The sequence below is a fragment of the Octodon degus genome, unplaced genomic scaffold (genome assembly GCF_000260255.1).
Source record: "Octodon degus isolate 3935 unplaced genomic scaffold, OctDeg1.0 scaffold00010, whole genome shotgun sequence".
In the NCBI taxonomy this organism is placed as follows: domain Eukaryota; kingdom Metazoa; phylum Chordata; class Mammalia; order Rodentia; family Octodontidae; genus Octodon; species Octodon degus.
Window position 1 is genome coordinate 11,463,032 of NW_004524586.1, and position 7,477 is coordinate 11,470,508.

Genomic DNA, 7,477 nt, shown 5'->3' on the forward strand with positions numbered 1-7,477 from the left:
GGAGGAGGAGGAGGAGGAGGAGGAGGAGGGGGCAGCCCACATCAGTTCTGCCCCTCTCCTCTCACAACAGGGGTTCTTCCCAGTGTATTGAATGTGACCAGTTTCTCTAAGCCACAAGTTCTGTCTGTTCCACTTATGCAGGGAATGGGAGGAAAATTGATAAAACGGGCAGTGAGTCCTAGAGAACATGCAGACTTGACTCAGTTTACATCTGCAAATCTTTACAAATCTTTTAGCAAGCAGTCTTTTAAGAATTCCTTAAGTCTGGTAAAGCAGCATCTTTTGAAAGGTTTATTATAAGTTGTAGTGAAAAGAACAACATTTTCTTCAACATCTATTATTTGAAAGAAAAAAGAAGAGTAAGATAAAGATTTATTGTTCGAGGGTCAAAATTCCTATCTGGTATGAAGTAATCAATTTTGCTGCGTTTATACCCTTGAGAACAGAGAATGTGTATATAGGTGTATTATGAATGCACACACGTGAGCACATGTTTATGTGCATTGTGTATATGTATATATGTGAAAATGTGTATATATATATAATACACAGATATGTATGTGTACTATATATTTTGTGTTTAAGTATGGTATGTATATAAGTACATGTGCATGTATTCATTTATGTGTGTATGCATGCATATGCATATGTTTGTATATGTATACATGAGCATGCCTGTATGGATGTGCATATGCATCTTTGTGTGTTTGTGCATGTGTATGTATGCATCTATATGAGAAAATGTACATACCTGTATGAATGTATGCATATGTGCATGCATATTTATGTGGCTATAGATATTTGTGTATATGTGTATGCTTCTGTGTACATGTGTATGTTTCTCTTTGTATGAGTATTTATGCATGTATACTCATGTGTGTATCCACACACATGTGTTTATACTATGGTAGTACGAGTCTGTGTCCAAGTATATTGTGCACATGCGTGTAGATGTGTGTGCATGAGTGTATACATGTGAGTTTTTGCATGATTATGCATGTATATCTGTGTCTTGTTTAGACACTGGGGCTCTTAGCAAAGGCAATATAACCTGCAGAATGTTCTGGAAGGAAGCTGGCCAGCCCAAGGGTACTGTGGGAGTGTCTAGTGAGGTAGGGGAGGAGCATCGCCCACTGGCCCTGGGATACCTGGCTCCCCCAGAGGCGATGGAGACTTGGGCGTATGTTCCCCAGTCCCTGAAATGGGTTTCTGGAGAAAGTCATTATGCAGGGTTTTCACCTCATCGCATCTTGTGTTACCTCTGACTTGGGTTTCAACTTCTAGCAGATAATCTCTCAATTAGGACTGAGGGTGACAGAGACCTTGGTACTGTTCCCTAGCTTAGATGCCAGCAGTGAAAGAATTCTGTTCCCTTCTTTTGTGTGGCTCATGAGGGAAGACTAGAATATCCTGCTTCACACATTCTATGGAAAAGGAATCTAGCAGAACATAAAAATATGCTAGCTGGGTAGGTGCCGATAAGGACCGCCTATGAATAATATTAGCCCTCCATAGAGGCTGGCATCCTTTTCTCCTTTTACCTTGGAGATACTGAATAGATACAATAATTTTTTTCACAACTTTTTAATAGTTACACACTATTCTATGCTTTCAATTCATGTGCCTTTCTTCTCCTTTGTGTTTATTTATATCTAACTATTTCCCCTCAAATGCAATACACTTTTTACTTGAGTTGCTTATTTTCAGCAGCAGGATCCTGTAGGAGCCTTAGACACAGCTCTAGCAAAGGTTTTAGACATTCCAGGAAGACCCAAATGAAATGCAGCCAAGTGCCCGAGTTTAGGTGGCCCAATTCCAAGTCTGCAGGGCTGTGTAATTACAGCCTTCGGCTCTGAGTCTGAAAATAAAAATATAGGCATAACCAATTTCTAGAAGAAAAGCAAGTTACATTTTTTTTTGTGGGTAGAGCTTTAGGCTAGGGAGTGTTCATTATGAAAGTTTTATATAAAATGCCTAAAGAAATCTCAGGGGTGCTAAGATAATCTTATGGAAGTAAATACTCTCCACTAACATGTGCACGTGTACACACACACACACACACACACACACACACACACACACACCCCACATGCATCATACTGAGTCCTTTCCACCATTGCTTCCTGAAGTGGAGGTTAGTAGATGGGAATGTGCTCTTGAAAGAAGCTACAGAATGGGGAGGTGAAGAGTATGGTCTCTGAGGTCAGATCGGACTGGGGTTGAGCCCTAATCTCTGCTATGGACCAAATGCGCATCTTTATGCTTTTATTTCCCCATTCCATGAGTCATTGTGGGGCTCCTACGAGAAAAAGGCGCTTATAAAACCATTTTTGTATTTTGCAGGAGGGCCAAAACACCCCTTGCTTCATTGTATACAGATTTTCTGCCTCATACAGGGAATCTCAGTTTGAGCTGAGTTAAGCAACTGCTCTAGGGTGGCTGGTGTTTCCCTGGTTTTAAAACCCTTCAACACCAAAACAACGGGATAGTTATCCTTTCTCCCTGAACATCTCTGACCCACTCTCCCCCACCCCTACCCCCAATTTTTGTTCGCTTTTTGAATTTGACATTGACATTTGATTGTAATACTGGTAAGAAAACTATTAGGGAAAGGCTTTGGCAACAGAATGTAGTCTATTTCCTTGATGAGAAGATTAGGAATTAAAATGGATTTTTCTTAATTAAATATTTATAGCTGCTCTAACATCTGCTGGATCTAAGCAACTGATGCTCTGACAACAAAAATCTAGATGGAAGACTTCACCTTGTCTTGCACGCAGTTTTTCTTTATCTTCACTTTTTAATATAATTTTTAGAGTAAGTTTCTATTTAGATTATTTTATTTTTCTCAAAAAGGAACAGTAATTTTCTTTTAATAGCTGTGGTAGGTAGAATGGTGTCCCTGCAGCAGTTCTCCTTGTCTCAATTCATACTGCTGTGAATATGTCAAGGGTCTCAGCAAAGAGGAACCCAGATGGCAGGGGAGATGAAGATGAGCCACCAGCTCACCTTAAAATGGAAAGGTTATCCTGGGACATGCAGGTGGGCCTGATACAACTGTATGGTTCCTTAAAAATGGAAGAGGGAGGCAGAAAAAGACGGAGGAAAGGAGGTGTGAATTCACTGGCTGTGAGGTGGAGGAGCAGGACAGGAATTCAGGAATCAGGCAGGCGGAACAGTGAAGTAACTTCTGATATTGCCAGTCATGCAGATAACTCACTACTATTATCAGCTACTGAGCTATATTGTATTACTTTGCTGAATTCATCTACCTACAATATTTGAAAAGTAAACAAAAAAGGGGGATATAAATGAAGGTCCATTTGGTAGTAAAAAATATATATCTGTATATATGAAGTAGGATAGATATACAGCTACTTTCTCTTAATTCAATGAGAAGAAAGATTTGTACTAATAGTGTTTGGACAGGATATCATGTCTGCATCTTGTACTATGAATAACCACTACAAAGACAACAATATGCAATGTATTAATTATTGTAATTGTCCTACTAACCTGTTTTGAAACTGTTTCATTACTACTTCTTTCTCAATAAAATTAATATATAAAAAACCAAAAAATATTTTATTAAAAATAAAATAAAATTAACTTAAAGAAAGGAAACATAATCTCCCTAGAGCCCTAGATACCCATGGAATCACGTAGGCCACTGACATGTGCAGGAGAGATTGAAAGTCATACTGCTGAAACCGCCAGTTTGTAATGTTTTGTTCAGAGGCAATAGAAACTAAGAAAATTTAAGAATTCCATTTGGCCATTTTCCCCCAGTAGCATTGGAGAGAATGAAAAATGAATATGTATTCATGTTCCTGTTATCTGTTTTCAGAAACGGTCTTCTACCATAGATGAGCTGGGTAGCTGATATTCTCATTGAGAGGCAGCCCTTGAAGATGGTGCTGGGTGGATGCTTCTTCTCCAAGTTTACCTGTGAGCTATCACCCCCCGAAGCAGAAGGAGATTTTCAGGCATCTCTGGGGGGCCAACTGTTTCTGAGGCCTCTGCTGGCTCTTGAGGACAATTTCCAGTCCAGAAAGGCAAGAGTGGGAATGTGAAACAGCTTTGTGAGAGCCCAGGCCTAGGGGTTCTGATCACTTCCTCTCTCCATCCCCTAGATTCACTGCTCTCTGGTCCTTGGCTGGGTGTTCCCAGGTGCTAACATAACTTCCTCTTGCTCTACTCCAAGGGATGCTTCCAGAGCCTTCTCACTACCCAAAGAATCAAGTTCCCTGGGACCTGGCTCCCACCACTTGCCTAGCACAGAAGGTGACTTTTGCCTGTTAGACATCAGCTGGGTGATTACATGGGTTACTCAGAAAGAGTTCATTAAAAAGAAAAGGCACAGTAAATGTGACATGGCTTCTATGTCATTTTGAGTAAGACCTCAGCGTAATCTCTAGGGATGCCACTGGGTGTGGTTCCCAGGATTTTGTCTTGGGGAAGGGCTGCTGACTCTCCTCTGTACCATCTCCTGCCACCAGCTCCTGGTCACTTCCTTCTCCTTCTTGTTAAGGTCAGAGTCACTGTGAGATGATCCATGGGCTGACGAGGTCTTCTCTGTTATATGACCATGTGGATGGTCACTGCCTCACCTGTGAGAATACTTAAAACATTGGAGTTGTTATATCTCATTTGGAATTTATGGGAAAACTTTTGCTTTTCCTTTTCCACCCTACTCTCTTCCTAGAAAAATAAAATACTGAACAAAGTTACAAGTAGTGATAAGATACACTATTTGATTTCCATTTCCCTCTTTCTATTTTCTTTCTCTTTCTCTCAAAAACACTTGAGATACTCAAAGTTCATCTGGGACACTCATTGCCACTTACTGAGCTTGGAGTCAACCTCACATCATAACAGTGTACTTACCTTAGCTCACTTGACAAAGGTATTTTGTTTTTATTGAAATTTTCAAATATTGCTGCCTTGCTTTTGATGTGCATTAAGTAGCACCAACACGAACTTGGGCATATGTTCTACTCAGGACTATAAGAAATCTCCCATTTTCTCATTTGGGCCTACAACTTGGAGGAAAGTCAACTGGGAGACAGAGAAAGACAGACAGAAAAGATAAAAAGAGATGGAGGGAGAGACACAGACAGAGACAGACAGAGACAGAGACAGGGACCCTTTTACTCAGATATCCAGAGTAACACTAGACCAAATACCTGGGCACCCTGTAGTCCACTCAGATTGACATGAAACTAACTATATACTTTTTTTTTCTAATTTGGAGAATCCTCTACTTGTGAGTTTGTGTAGGAGTCATTTAACACCTGCCAATATAACCTCTTCACTCTACCTCCCAGGCTCAAGTTCTAGAATTATCTAGTGTGAAAGATCTACCCAAAACTTTATAGCAGGACCTGGGAATACTGAGACTGGCATCTGGAGAGCCTCTCTATTGACAAAACCAAAATTCCAGAACAGAGGATTCCAGTCTAGATCATTCCAGAACAGAGAATTTTAGATCAGAAGTTTCCAGAGAAGAAGATTCTAGAAGATATAATTCTAGAACAGAAGGTTTCAAGAGACAGAATTCCAGAGAAAATTCTTGGGATGAAGTTTCCAGAGCTATCAGAGCCACCACCACCTTCAGGTGCCAGAGCAGATCCAGAGCTCAGCGCTCAGGGTAGTGGCACAGTGCCCCCTACTGAGCCACTAGAACAGGAAGCATTAAGAGTTCTACTATCTGTACGGAGTGCTTTCCATGCCTGATGAGCTTCACTGAGTTTGATCTGTTCTGATTAAATGATCATGTCTATCATGTCTGTTGTTGCCATTTATCAGTCCAAGTGGAAAAAAAAAAAAAAAAACCTCTCAAGAGAAGCCACTGGACAAGCTACAGGCTTGGCTCCACTCCCTATCCTTGACAACTTGAAATATGTCTGCAGTTTACATCCACATTCAGCAGAGGTTGTTATGGACTGAGTGGCAAAATGGACATTTCTGGAGGGTGAGTTGTCAAAGGACACAGCTACACTTATTGGGGTCTGAGACTCGTAAGATTCCAGCAGCCATGAGATTCCAACAGCCTCTTCATCACAGGGCTCAAGGGATCTGAGGGTTCCAGCTGGGTGCTGCTGCAGATGCCCCTGCTATTTAGCAGACAGGCAGTCAGTTATCATGAAAAGACTGTCCATGGGAGAGCTCTCTTTTGCCAGCTGGACACCCCTGAACTTCTCCTGGTGGAACTTTTCTGTGGTCCACGCTGCTTCTCTGAAGAATCCTGCAGGCTCCAGGATCCCCACACAAAACCTCACATCTGTGTTCCTCAGGGTGTGCCCTTCCTGAATCCATTCCTTCTCCTAGTTGATCACCAGGCACTCTGAAATATCTCACTCATAACTTCTTTTCTTGGCACAGTGTTTGTGCTCAAAGTGACATCTGCAGTCATGCAAAATTGTCCTTGTGTGGTCTCCCTAGTCCACTTTCTTGATCTATCTGAAATCGTTATACCCCCAGGAGTGGACAGCAGAGGGTGGGCATCAGGGTGAGGGGAGATGGAAGTTGCTATTCAGCACAGCCAATGTTTAAGCCATACATTGCAAAAGTCCTAGGGCTCTGCTGCACAGCCACCATAAGAGTCGCGAGCACTGAAGAGACTGCTTGGAAATTCAGTGGGAAGATAGAAAAAGAAATAAAAGGTCACACTCTCAGGATTACGTTATTGTCAGAAGAGTTGTTGAAGAGCTGATCACCCCTGCTGTTGACCTCCACCCTCAGCTCCACATTCCGAACCACAAAAGGACCTGGCCTGCTGTTTGTACCTGAAGGAACCAACTTCTGTGAGTTTTACCATCCAGTTGAATATAGCTGGCTCACTGAAGGTGGCAGTAATGAATGTCCAGGGTCCTGCTGATGAACAGCAGATTCTGTCACATTGGTGGGGAACATTCTGGTCTTTCATGTTTGCCTTAGAATCTTCCTATGGCCAATACCTTCCTTAAAGTGGCTCAAATCTAGTTCTCGGGGGTCTTTTGTTGACAATAGAAAGGCAAAGGCTTCATTGTTGTCTGCAAGTTCAGTCTCTTGCTCTAGCAGAAGTGACGATGTCATGTCCCTATGCCCTGGGAGCTCTCTGACCCCTTGGTCCCTGCACTTCTTGGCATGGACATGGATCAAGGTGTCCAGGACCTCAGGCAGCAACACGACCAACTTCCATGTGCAGTGTGCTTCCCCACTGCCCATCGATGCCCGGGAAGTGGGCTTCTGTGCAGTGGGCACTGACACTCCAGGAGCGCTTGGCTGAAGCACCTTTAAAGTTGCTGAAATATTCCAGGATATCTTCGTTACTTTTCTTATTGCTGAGACCAAACATCTGACGCCCAAAGTTAAAAGGGGAAAGGCTTATCTTTGTCTCAAAGCTTGTAGAGGTTTCAGTCCCTAGCTAAGGGGCTTCAAAGCAGGGAGGCATGGAAGAGGGGCAGTGAAGAGAAAAAAGAGTTTATAGCAGGCA

At 42.2% G+C, this 7,477-nt stretch overlaps 1 pseudogene; it reads right to left on the reverse strand.

Moving 5' to 3' along the window:
• Nucleotides 1-7,209, reverse strand: part of LOC101590916 — a 170,894-nt pseudogene extending 163,685 nt beyond the window's left edge.
• Nucleotides 7,210-7,477: the final 268 nt, after the last annotated feature.